At 43.2% G+C, this 12,918-nt stretch overlaps 1 long non-coding RNA gene across 2 annotated transcripts in view; it reads left to right on the top strand.

The window, feature by feature from the left end:
* Positions 1 to 5,657: 5,657 nt before the first annotated feature.
* LOC121666361 overlaps positions 5,658 to 12,918 on the top strand; it is an 81,137-nt gene continuing 73,876 nt past the window's right edge. For both annotated transcript variants that reach the window (XR_006016649.1, XR_006016650.1), the window contains exon 1: positions 5,658 to 5,735. This is a non-coding gene — a long non-coding RNA (uncharacterized LOC121666361). The remainder of the gene's footprint in view (positions 5,736 to 12,918) is intronic.

The following is a 12,918-nucleotide window of genomic DNA, read 5'->3' as shown; positions in this document are numbered from 1 at the left end:
AATGATTAAAGGCCAACCTGAGATACATCTTGCGAAGGCAAGTAAAAGAAACGACAAATGATTCCTTTGTGACGTGATGTGGAAAGGACCTGTGCATGCTTGGGGAAAGTGATGAGGGGATCATAGGTGTGACCCAAGGACAACATGAATTAAATGAGTAACACTCCAATTTTCAGTAATTCTGACAAAGGAGAATATGGGGCAAACACTGTGTATACAGAAAAGGAAATGACTGCATTTGAGATGAAACAGGAACGTAAGCATCTTGATCAGCTCCAGTCACAGGGACCAGAATATCTCAGAATATTGAGATAGCTGGCATATGAAATGGCAAATCTTACAGGGCGGATTTTTAATTAATCTGTCAAGTTGGTGGTGGCACTGTCTGACTGCAGAATAACAGATGCAGTGCTTCTGTTATCTCTAAGAAAAGGAAAAGGGTGTAATCTAGGGAAATGCAGACCCATTCTTCTGACCGCCACAGTGCCTACAGCTTTGGAGCCAATCTGTAGGAGGGAATAATTAAAAAAACCACGGAGGCAAATGAACAGTGAGGAACAATGCCATATTAGTTAGTCAAAGGCAGAGCATGCCAAAACAACTCAGTATTTCTCTTTGATAAAACAACTATTTTGGATTGAGGAAATGATAGAGATCTTATCGGTCCAGACTACAGTAAAGTACTTGACATAGTGCCATAAGTGAAACTAATAGCTAAAATAGAAGTTCCGAAGAAGTTAGAAGGTAGATAAAGAGCCGGCTGATGGGGAGACAAAGGCAGGTTGTACAGAAAGGGAAGGTGTCTGTTTGGAAGAGTGGAATTCAGTAGCTGGCTTTCCTAGTGCCTGAGCTTTAATATACAGGAAGATATCAGCTTCACTGATGCAGCTCAACAGCTGGAAATGCCAGAGAATAACAAAAACTTGCACTTAATAATACACTACACTCTCATTGCACAGTGATTGTGAGCCCAAGATGTTGCAAGTGTGTAAAGACAAATAATACCCTACAACGTATCCAGAAAGAGAAGGAACAGTAATTAGTGGTATGCAGGACTCAGGAGAGATCTCATCTGAAAAATGGAGTGCAATTCTTGCTGCTCACTTCCTAGAAATACAAATTTCAATGGGAACAGGTGAAGAAAAGAGTGAGCGCATGATACCAGGGCCAGGGAGACTCCTAGCCTATGTAGAGAGACTAAGAGAGACTGGCTTTAGCAGCCAGGAAAGTGAAGGATTAGAGTGGCTAGATTTCCTCTCTATAAATCTACTGGAGTCTAAAAATCAGAAGATTATTGCAGCTGAAGGACGTCCCAAGAACAACTGGGTCTAAACTGACCATAAAGGAATTTACCCGAGAAATTAAAAGAAAGCTTCCAATCATCAGAGCAATCAGGTTTGGAAACAGTCTCTAATGGGAGAGGCAAGGAAAGAGGCCAGATTCTTTAAAAATATTTCACTCAAATGAAAGACATTTTGTTCTGTGACTTCCTGTGATAGCACTCAGTGACTGAGAGGCTTCCCGGGCTATATTTACCTAATCACAAATCACTTTGGCAACATCCATATCCAAGAGGTCTTCTCCACTTTACCTAGATTAAAATCTATGCTTTCAGCCACACCAGTAGAACTCGGTGCAAAACAATGATTCACAGAAAACACCTGGTGGGAGGAGAATGACAGCAGGGAAAGGAAAACACTGTTTCAGCAGAAAGCCCGTGTCCTTCCCTGATGCTGAGGGACATGAGATAACACCACGTTTGCCAGCTGGGGATAAGCCCTGCAATGCTGATGCCAACAAAGGAGCTAAAAGAACTTCCTAAAAGTATAGTAACTGCATATATTTTGTACAGATCCATCATGGAGACAAGCAGAAATAGATTCAACTCCCTCACAGTCTGTTTCTGTTTGCTTTCCTCCTTGAACTGTGACTTTGTTGAGACTGTTCAGATAATAGCTTTTCTTTTTTCTGGATGTTGTTCAGCCTGTTTTTTATCACATAGAAGGTGGTTGCCCTTCTGTTCTATACTCCCCCTGGCCCAAGACATTTTGTGACAGAAACTTTACAGGAGAGAAACTGATGTTCAGACTGGTGGGATGACTTGGCTAGAGTTGTTTGGGAAGTCTGTAGTATAATGAATTGTCTAACAAATCCCTACTTCCTGCCTCACCATAAAGCCAGTGTCTCTGCTACCTTTCTTCTGTGTTTCATTTCCTCCTTCCTTTTTAGTCTGCTTCAGTCAAGCTCATTCATGTGCTCTTCACTCCCTTCTTCTCCTTACCAGCTGAAGCACATGGCTCATGTGCCCTGCTCCTATCCTCTACCCTCTGATTTCCCATGGTTTTTCCATGTGCTTCATCCATCACTCTCATGGCTGTCACAGTTGTAGATCACCACAGCAACAGCACAGCGGTGTTAGGATGAACACAGAAGAAATTAGTTATTATGACTCCAGCTGAGGCAACATACATGTACAAATGGGAAGAGAGTTTTGGGAGAGCCCTGGATGGATTTTTTGGTTTATACAGTGGATAGAAGCTGATATGACAGACTTGCAAGATCTTGCTCATCATGGGCAAAGCTCACAAAATTAATTCCCACCTTGTGGTCCCCTCAGCAGGCAGCTTTTGCTCTGTGTATTTTCTGCAACACTGCATTTGCTGTCTCCTCTTTGCCACCCCTCCCATGCCAGGCACAGCTGGTGAGTGTAATCTGTGATCCACTGAAGACCATCTGGGAGACAGTGGTGCCACAGAGCAAGACACAAACCTCTGCTGCTGTCACGTGAGCCGCATGCAGCTCCCATCAGCACAGTGCATGGAAGAGAAAAACAGTTGTCAGAGAAGAAAGCAGTCTTCAGAATCAAAATTTATGTGCAGTGTGGAAGGGGTCTGTCAATGCTGCTGCAGCCCTTTGGGTGAGAGGGCTTGTGGAAGCCTGGTGTTTTTTCTCTGAAGTATCAGAGCTTTTATGTGTTTCAGTTGTGATGAGAATGGAGACCTTTCTCATAATACATGTGTCTTTCCAAGTAGGGAGTCTCAAAACCAACAGTGACATGGTGAAAATGATACCTGACTGTACAGCCAGTTACAGATTCTTGCCTTCCACAGTCTTTGTGTTACTGTCCCATTTATATGGATGTAACTTGATGCACTTGCAGCAATTGCATATAAGGAAGATGACTTAGTTACGTATAAATGTGGTCAGTGCCCTTAAGTATTTTGATAAATTATTAATCTTAATGAACCAATTCTTCAGACGAATCAAGTATTTGTCTCAGAAAAGTGTGAGGACAAGGTGCCATGAGCTAACATTTTACCCAGCTAACTCTCGACCTGCAAAAAGATTAAAATGGATCCAAGGATAATGTTATTAGAAGGAATTTAGGGTTTGTGCTACCTGTGCCACAGATATATGTCCCTTGGACACTGCTATAGTGGCCAGAGATTTAGATGTGCTCTCCCCTACCTGCTTCTAAATAGCAAGAAACATAGAGCTGGGTGTTTCACGTCAGTGCTTATGAACTTGCTCTCAAAGATGAGAGGTGCTTGGTAAGACATTAAAGATTTTCTACAAAATACAGTGAAAATACACACCAGAAGAAAACACACCTACATTCCTGCTTGCAAGCAACAAGAAAAAGGAGAGGGAGAAAGAAAATGCTATTTATTTATATAAACATGGGGAAAAAATAAAGGCACATACAAATTTTTTGTCTTTTTTAGTTGATTATAGAGGAAAAGCAGTGAGCTGCATCTGGTTTGTTTTTTTTTTTTAAAGACTGAATTGCTAAGAAACACTGCTACACTGCCTCAGTGCAATCCTTTTGGACAGCCTTCTGCCTGCTTTGCACCACAGGCTCTGTGACAAAGCTGGGACCAAAGATCTGTCCCACTCTTTCCCTTATCTCTCCATCCTCTCCTCCAGCTAAGAAATTCACGTGCTATAGTGAGGGCTCCTATCTCACTATCTCCACTACCACACTTCAGTCTTACCCTCTGGAGAGTTATCGCTTTCATTATTGGCAAGGTAATTCAAGGGAAGCCCAGCTCGTGTATCAGCTGCTCCTTTGCAAGGCTTTTTGCTCTGTTCAGGGAGATTCTTCTTCCACAGTAGCTCAATGATTGATGTGGGTTCACCCCTTCTTCTCTGAGGCATGACATCGTGGTAACAGTAAGAGATTCTAACCCTGGGGTTCAGTGGTCAAAAGCAATGTTCCTGTCATGTGATCCTCTCCTCCCTGTAAGTGTATTCCGGCTTGGCCTCCGTCACCAGGCTGCCTAATTGTCACATCCCCTTCTCCATCAATCATTTCCGGTTGCTGGTTTCCTGCTACCCTTTCTTTGGCCTGTGATTAAAGTATCTGTGGGAATTCACTGGCTGTGGGACTGTCATCACAGGCTTTAATGAGTATGTGGTGATGCGGCAATGCATCACCTTGTAGTATGGGGATACAGCATAAGAAACAGCAAGGGAAAGTGGTGAACTGAACTCCAGCAAAGGTTGTGTCAGCTCAAGGCAGCCACAACATCTGTACACGTTTGTCCGTAGTCATGCTTGGCTCCTCTGTTGTGCTCTCCTGCACTGCTCCCCACCAGGTGGGAGAACCTGCAAGGGTGAAAGAGAATCTCAGTGAGGAGACCCCACAGAGATTTTGCTATGTCGATTACAAAACCTACCCAGCTGTCACCAGCTTTTTGCTTGTAGTTTTGATTGCAATTACTGATTTGTTCCTAAAACTGGGGGCAGATGTGAGTAAGACAGTAATAATATCTTTTCTCCTCTTCCCTCTGTAAGAAGGAAAAATGGTCACGAACTTGGAGCTCCAACTTGACAAGGCCAGAAGCTGTGTGGGACTCCTTGTTGAAGAAAGACTGTCTTGCTCTGTGGCTGCTTCTGCTCTCCCACTGTCAGAAAATGTCCTGAGCTCAGGAACATCTCTGCAGTAGAAGTGTAGATCATGAAACTTGGTCTTGAATGGACCAAGTTTCATGCAGAAAAACAATTTTGTTTCAAGATAATAATAAACCTTTCACAGGACCACACAGAGGGATAGGGAAAGTTTGCATGTTCAGCTTTGCTGCCCAAAGCCAAGAACTCCCCCAAGGTTTCAAAGGTTTTGAAGATAGGTTGTATGATATAACTAGAAGTTTGTACTTTCTGACCAGCAGTTTTCCTCATAAACTGGCCTAGATGGCATTCAAGTACATGGCAGTACCACACATGCACCGTGCCGTGACTATGAGCAAAAACAATGCCATCAGGCTTACAAGCACAGCAAATCTCCCCAGCCAAATCCAGACTCCCCTGAAGTCTTTTTCTGTCTTGGATTTCAACAGAGCCAGAATTTTTCCCCTGCATCTACTTTCATTAGATAACCCTTTTCAATCCTCCTAACTGTTTCTTAGCCAGCCGGCATCCCAAACCATCTGTCTGACCAGCACCCTCTTCCCATTTAGATCCCTGTCCATCTTCTGCAAGAAATCACTTATTATGAGTTACTGCTTTTGCATTATGTAATTGTTTTCAGTATTTGTAGGGCCTTTCCTAATCTGTCTGGCTATGCTATGTCAGCCTAAACCATGTCTCTGTGTTTGTTGCAATTCCTCTCCCAGATTGTGTCCCAATAACTCCCTTTCCCCTCCATTCCCCCTGCAGTGAGATTTCAGGTTTGTGAGGAGAACCAGCAGGACAGGGCCCACCAGAAAGCTCCAGCTCACATCTGCTTCTCATGGGTGAGTGCCCCCATCCCTTGATGTCTATGGAGATGAGCATGCATGCCCACAGAAGCATCCCATGGAGCTGTTCCACTTAACCCTTTGCCTTCCTTCCAGAAAATCTGTCTGGATCACAACCCTGCAGTGGGCACCAAGAAAAACTGTCCCGAAGGTTGCCTTTAAAGCTGTGAACTGATGATGTTGTCAGCACATAGTGTTCATTCCCAAGTCATGAAGTTTATTCTGGGACCACTTGAGAGCTGCAAAGCTCTTCCCTTGCCAGGAAAATATCTTTGCTGTTGAGCTCTCCTTCAGATTCTCTCCACATGCCACAAAGGAAATGTTCAGAAACCTAATCTGAGGGGGATCGAGCTGCAAGTTCTCCTTGTCTCCATCAGCTTCATGGGGCATGAAATCTGAGGGTGCTATAGGAATCAGGCAGCCTTTCTAATGCACACCATCTGTGTTACATGCCTCCAGCAGTGAGGCAAGCGCTCATGTGTCTCTATTGCTTCAGTCTCCCCCCTTGCTGGTACCCTGCTTGCTTAGAAGGACCCTATTGCCTGTAGCTAGGACTGCTGCTAGGCAAGCAAATAGGAATGACATGCTCTTCCCTTGGGGTAAGAGTGAGAGGTGAAGGATGGTCTTGTGACTGAGACACTGAGCTGTGACTCAGAGAAATAAAAATTTCTGTTCTAATCTCTATTGCTCAATTCTTGCGTGACCTTGACAAGTCACAGTTACTGTCTCAATTCCTGGTTTTGATCTGGGGAAGATAATGGCTTCTCGTTCCTTTGTATATCTGTGTCAGTGTTCAACTTTTTTGTGCCACAGACTTCCCTCAGCAGTACGTTTGTGTGCCATGCAGCACAGCTGGCTCTTAACTCTGGGCGAGCCTTTAGGAGCTGTTATGATATCCCTAAGCAGAAACAGGAGTGGAGCCTTTGAAGTGGAGCATGCGTGGGCAATGCACTAATCCTGACAGCTTCTTGCTGGTCCTCTTCTGTTGGTTCTGTTGGTCAAAGACTCATCAAATGCTGGCACAGTCTCTTGAGTGTGAACCCCCTGGTCTGAGCTGCAAATAACTACCACAGCCTCAAGTGGATGAACACCAGGTGCTAAACATTCACTGTCAGATGCTGCATTGTAAGTGAAGGCAGAGAGTTAACCTGCTTTGTGTACCTCATCCAGAATGTCGAGATGTGCTCTCAGTTCTGCTGACACAGACCTGAGGAGAAAAGCTAAATCAAGCTATATAACCCTCATGACAGAGGGCTTATGTGCCATCATTTGGAAGGCCATAGAAGTGCCAAATGCCTGACAACATTTGGAAAGGAGATGATGGGGCAAAGCAATGTCTGTTTTGGAAATTATATATAAAATTCCTATAATTATATAGGGGGGTGTCTAAAGAAAGGAAGTCACTTCTGCAAGACAGACAGCACACAGAAATCAGGTGGGAGGTGAAGGGAGAATATGTGTCCATGAAAAAGAGATGTTTCCTCAGTAGGACTCACCTGTTGGTAGGGTCTCCTTGGGCCATATGATCCCAAACTAAACCATCTATTGAGAAGGACTTGATGTCACCCAGATAGCAACAGGAGGGTAAAGCCCTGTATAAATGGGTACAAGAAAAAAGTAGTTTAAGGGTGTGACCCTGTAAGATCCTGCTTCAGGATCTAAACCTGGGTCAATTCTTCTATACCCTGAGCAGAACAAGGCCTGTGCAATGGGACAAGGTGAATTGTGAGGGCCAAACTGGAGGGAGGACAGCAGAGATCTTGTAAAAAAAATGAATGGAAAAAAGGAGTAGCGATGAGAAGGTTTGAGAGAATGGGGTGAAGGAATGAAGTTAGTTAGGAAAAGGAAAAGACAAAAAAATTCAGAGGAGGTGAAAAGACAGATTTTTAGTGGCCAGTGGAGATGCAATTGTTGAGCCAGGTGTACCTAGAAGCATACCTTGAAAGATGTATCTGTGGCCCACCTGGTAGGCCTTGGAGAGGAATATCTTATATATTCCTCTTACCTTTTGATCTGGATTGGGAAAAGAATATTACTAAGGTTCAGCTCTCTTCTTTGGCATCCCTGAATACCAGAGCAAAATAAAACCAAACTGTTTTCCCAAACATGCTTCTAAAGGGTAACATTTTCTCAATGTTTTGAATTCCTTAAACTCCTTTCTCTGATTTGAATAATCCCTACAAAGCCATGTAATTTCAGGTATATCTTGCTGACAGCAAAGGCAGATTTAGGCAATGAGACAGCTTTACAGAGATATCCTAAGCCCTGAAGGACAAAGTCTTTCATCAGGAAATAGTTTCGCAGGCTCTTCCTGTTGTTTTTTTATAGGCCATTTTGAAACTCGCTTAGATCTAGCATGAAGCTTGAGTCTTTGCTTCAGTCTTTCACCCAAGCCAGCCACTCACTGATTCTTCCTACTCAGAATATTTTGTGTGTGTGTGTGTGTGTGTGAGGTTCTTCAAGAGCTACAGCAATTACCATCAGATTTCCTTATTTTATATATATAAGTTTCTCAGTAGTCAGAGGTTCTATGTTAGAGTTATGGGCTTAACGAAAGTTCAGCTTTCTTTTTACTTAGTGTAACTTTCCCTGATGGTTGCTGAGAAGAGCTTTAAAACATGGAAGTTATAAGTTTAAAAGCCAGAAAAAAATTTGAATAATTTTGAAAAAATGGTTTTACATGAATGCCATCATTACTAGTTGCCTAATTTGTGATTTTTAAACAGATTGTGTTTTTCAGAGATTCTGAAAAAGGAAAATGTGATGGTAGCCAGTGTATTTGTGTAATAAATTTTCTGCAGCATTTTAAGATAGCTTAGGCAAATGTGTGATACAAACTGTCAGGTTACTTTCTTTCTGTGTATTTTCTTCCCAAAAGCTGTTCACTTTGAAATAGAGTGGCCAAGACAAGCAAAAAACCTCACAACTCACTAATGGAAGTGAAGCGGAGAGCTTCTTAGCATTAGGGAATCTCCATAGAAAAAACTATTCCATTGTCTGAATGGATCACACTGGGATTGCACATGTGCTCTGGCACTTCCGTCAGCACACCTCCCACTTTTAAAAAGCCTTAAAATGTTGTGGTGTGCTATGACAACATGTCAGAAATTGTGCTACCCAGGCTCAGGAGTTGCTTTTGGCTCTGACTCCTGCAGAGTGCCCTGGTAATGCACAATGACATGGCTCCACACATCCAGGTGTTTTACTCGACTTTCCAGACAAGCAACAATGTCCAACCCCAATTAATCTTTGACTGTAGTAGCAAAACCAATCAGACCCTAAAATATTTCCTGACTAAATCAGCAACCTATACTTTTGCTTTTACCATAACATAATTCATTAATAACACTTTATAGCTTTCACTATGAAAGCATCCCACTGGCTGTTACAGGGCACACCACACCTTGTGGAAATACAATTGCAGAACAACCACCATGCATGTGGCTTGGTTCTCAAATGTTCCCCTTCCACTTTCATCTGGTTCTGGATAGAAAAAAACAGCTCTCAACATGAGGTTGATGAAACTCGTTGCTTTCTCCTTCCTTGCAACATGAAGTGTGTGGTAATATAATCAATAGGAGGGACTGTCCAGAATAGCAGGGGTGCAAAAATAGTAAGTCCTCTGTGACTCCCTCCTGTTCCACAGTATAGTCGAGGTAGGGGCTCTCTTGCTTCACTGCTTGTGCAGAAGTCACTGTAGATGGTCAGGCACCATGTCAAATACTCCACATCTACCAGGAACCCAGATCCTAGCTCCTATGCAGTCTGCAAAACTAGAAATCAAATAAATCCACTGAGCAACAACAATAGATGTAGTTGCTCAGCTAGAAGGCTAGACTCATAATCAAGAAAGAAATGAAAAATGATTGAAATTAAAAGCATTTATCTTAAAAGCCCATTGGACACTATTCCCCAGGCTATCTGGCACCACAGTCAGTCTCCATCATGACAGCATCCACACAAGTTGTAATCAGGAGCAAGTGGTCACACTGGTGGCTTCGTTCCACACCTCCCAGGCTACAGCACAGTAATAACAGCATCTCTTGCATTTTTTATTGTCTGCAGCCTTAGAAACACCAGCAGAAAACAAAATGGTATTAAAAAGGCTCTACCAGTGAGACAAAGCTGATTTGTGACCTAAAGGGGATATGAGTACAGATTTAGACGGTCATTTTGGTGTGTGCTTGACTCAAGTCCCACAGCCATCCACACTCTTTCCACGCTGGTGCCTATCTGGGCCCATCTTCTGGCATTTCTGGTGTTTTTCTGGCCCACCTTGGTGCACTTGAGAGTTGGCACCACAGAGAGCATAGGGGTGGCCTGAAAAAGAGGGAGGAGTGCGGTTATCCAAGCCTGAAGAGGACACAGAAACAACACTTGGCAGGAATACAGAAGTCTCAGTAGAGAGAGAGAAGGCGTGATGAAATCAGCAGATGGTGGAGGGCCAAAGCTCTTGGAACCCAGGATTTATGATGTCCCACCAGTTGTGAGAAGGGCGGACTTTTTTTCCTTTTTTCCTAAATAGATGGTATATTATGACAAGACTCCCTTGGCAGTGGATTTGCATGAATAATGTGGCTGTACTGTACCCAAGTAAATCATTTTTTTGTTCTCAAACATTCCCAAATGGTGTTTGTGCAGTTCTGGAGTCTTAAAATGCTACCTGCCTGGCAAAAGCTTGACAGCAGTAATCAAAAGGAAGTGATGCATCCTGTAGGACAGGAAACCCCCTCCAGGGCTGCAAGAATGTGGAGATTCCAGGGCTGCCCAGAAGAAACTTCACCCACTGTGGATCTGAAGCTACTTCTTGGTTGACAGCAGCTGTTGGGTACTGTGTGACACCATGACAGACCAAATTGCTTCAGGAAATAGAAAACTGTCAAGCAGATGCTGCTAGGACATTCGTGGTGGGAGGAAGTACTAGGGATTTTTATTTAGGTACACCATTTTCAATAGTGACACTCTGTAAAAGGCGTTTTTAAAGAGCTGCTCTGTCGTCGCTTTTACAGAGCATCAGAAGGCAGCTTCAGGCATGTAAAGCTGCAAGATACCATGTGAGAGCATTGGATCAACACCTGAGCAGGGTTCCCTTTGAGGCGTCCTGTCCAAATACTGACAAATGGAACTCAAAAAGAATGAACAAGCAGGACCACAGGAAAGTGGAATAAATAAGCAAAGTATTATTTCAAGTCAGTGAGAGAATAACTAAAAGAAACATGCTGAGCTATTTATTTCTAAAATCTCAGTCAGAGAAACCAGTTACCAGGCAGCAAACACCTCATAAGCTGAGTATCTCTAGAAAGCAAAATGCTGTGTAAAACTGGTTTGTAATGAATTAAACTGGAAATTTTTATTTTTTATTTTCAGTTTAAGGTTCTATCATTGTTAACAGGAAAAACAGAGCAGATGCTGTGGTAACTTGAAGCTTCTGGTGTGACTAAGGTACTTAAAGTGGCCCATATGGATTCCAGACCACCCACCTATCCACCCCAGCCCTCAGTCAAGTCAAAACAAAGCATTACATTTTTGAAGAGTTGCAGCTACGGCAAAAAATATAGGCCTCTAAAAAAGCTCGTTATTAGACACTGCCAAGATAGATTTTCGATGACCATTTCTGTTAATTTGGCAACATAAATAAAATACCAGTATTTTTTATTATGGTGCGTGATGTGAGGTGGAGGCTCTTTGGCAGGTATTTCTCTTCAGTGCTCGTCTCTCAGGCGTAGGAGATGCAGGGGCAGGGCATGGTGGCATCTTCTCCTAGCTGCAGGTTCTCACACATTCATCTCAGTGAGCCAGATTCTCCTCTCTACAATGTGGTAAAATGGGAATAGTCTCCTAGAAATTACTGGTACAGAGCCAGCATGAGGTCATCACTGAAATGTGACGTCATGGGCAGCTGCTCCTTACAGAGTAGCAAGAGACACCCTGCTCCCAGACAGTTGAGTTCCTACAGGAGAACAAAAAAGCCTGTGGTGTGTGACCAGGACTACTGCTCCTGCACGTTCCAGATGGTCCACCGTGAGATTTTCTAACCCAAATTATCTAAGAGATTAATTGCCATTTACATGTAAAATTAGACTCCTAAGCAATTTGTGCTATGCCTGCAATTAGTTCTACAGCTGTTAGGTTTCTTGTTTTGAAAGCAGTGCCTTTATTATATGCCCAAAGATGATGCTTTTCCCAAACGTGGCTTGTTGGCTGAAGTTAAAGTGCCCAGTGCAGGGTCAGTCAGTGCTGTCCTCAGAGCCTGATACAGTGCCCTGTGAGACATCTTTGTGGAGCATTTCTGGAGGCTGTCGTGACACTCAATAAACTCTTGTATCAAATTCTCAAGGCTCTATTTTCAACAGGTGTTGTTTCATTATAGAGGGCAGAACCTGTGATTTTCTGACTCTGAAGGCCTTGAGGTCCCAGTGCACCTCTGTGTTCACGCTTCTATTGGGGCACATCATACTCTTACTTTCTGCTCTTATGGGATTCCTCTTTCTTTAGCCCAAAACTTTTGAATAGGATGAGCTCTACAACACATTCTACATCATGTTAGGCTTGTTTGGATTTTTTCAGGTCCGGGTCTGACAAAACCAGATGAAGAGGTTGAGCATTTCAAGGAGACACTGATAAGAGTGATTAGTTTTACACAGAAAAAAAAAAAAAAAGAAAAGAAGAGAAACAATAGGAATGTTAGTTTTATACCAGGAATCAAGAAAAGTTTGGGTTTTTTTATTTATAGATCTTTTCTGTAATCACCTGAGGCGATGCACAGAGGTGTTTTCCTGTCTTTGGAGCTGTTCAGCTGACACTATCCTTGTCCTTGCTGTCACCTTGTGGCAATAAAATAGGGAAGATTCATAAGGTAAGTCCCAGCTGAAAAGTGAAGGAATGTGGCACAAACTGTTGCTCCTCTGGCTGCTGTGGGATGAGGTGGCTGTGGGTCACACATCATCCCCATGGCTTCAAAGAGCTGGCAGGAGCAGATGCTTCTGGGCTCATCCCAAGTCATTGACTACCCACCTGCCTTCAGCTTTTGTCCCAGCCAAGCTCCTCCTTGAGGCTGTGGAAAGGATTCCTCAGTAGATGGAGGGAGTAGAAGTGACATTTGTAGGGCCAGGGCTAAAGGATCAGAGCTTGTGGGAGCAATTTTGAGCTATTGGGACTAGACTCACCATCTGTTCCAAAA

Source organism: Corvus kubaryi, unplaced genomic scaffold, assembly GCF_017639235.1.
Source record: "Corvus kubaryi isolate FWS band 111438036 unplaced genomic scaffold, C.kubaryi_AGA036_p1.0 37341, whole genome shotgun sequence".
Lineage (NCBI taxonomy): Eukaryota > Metazoa > Chordata > Aves > Passeriformes > Corvidae > Corvus > Corvus kubaryi.
Note: the sequence above shows the minus strand (reverse complement) of the source record. Positions and strands in the feature narration are given on the sequence as shown.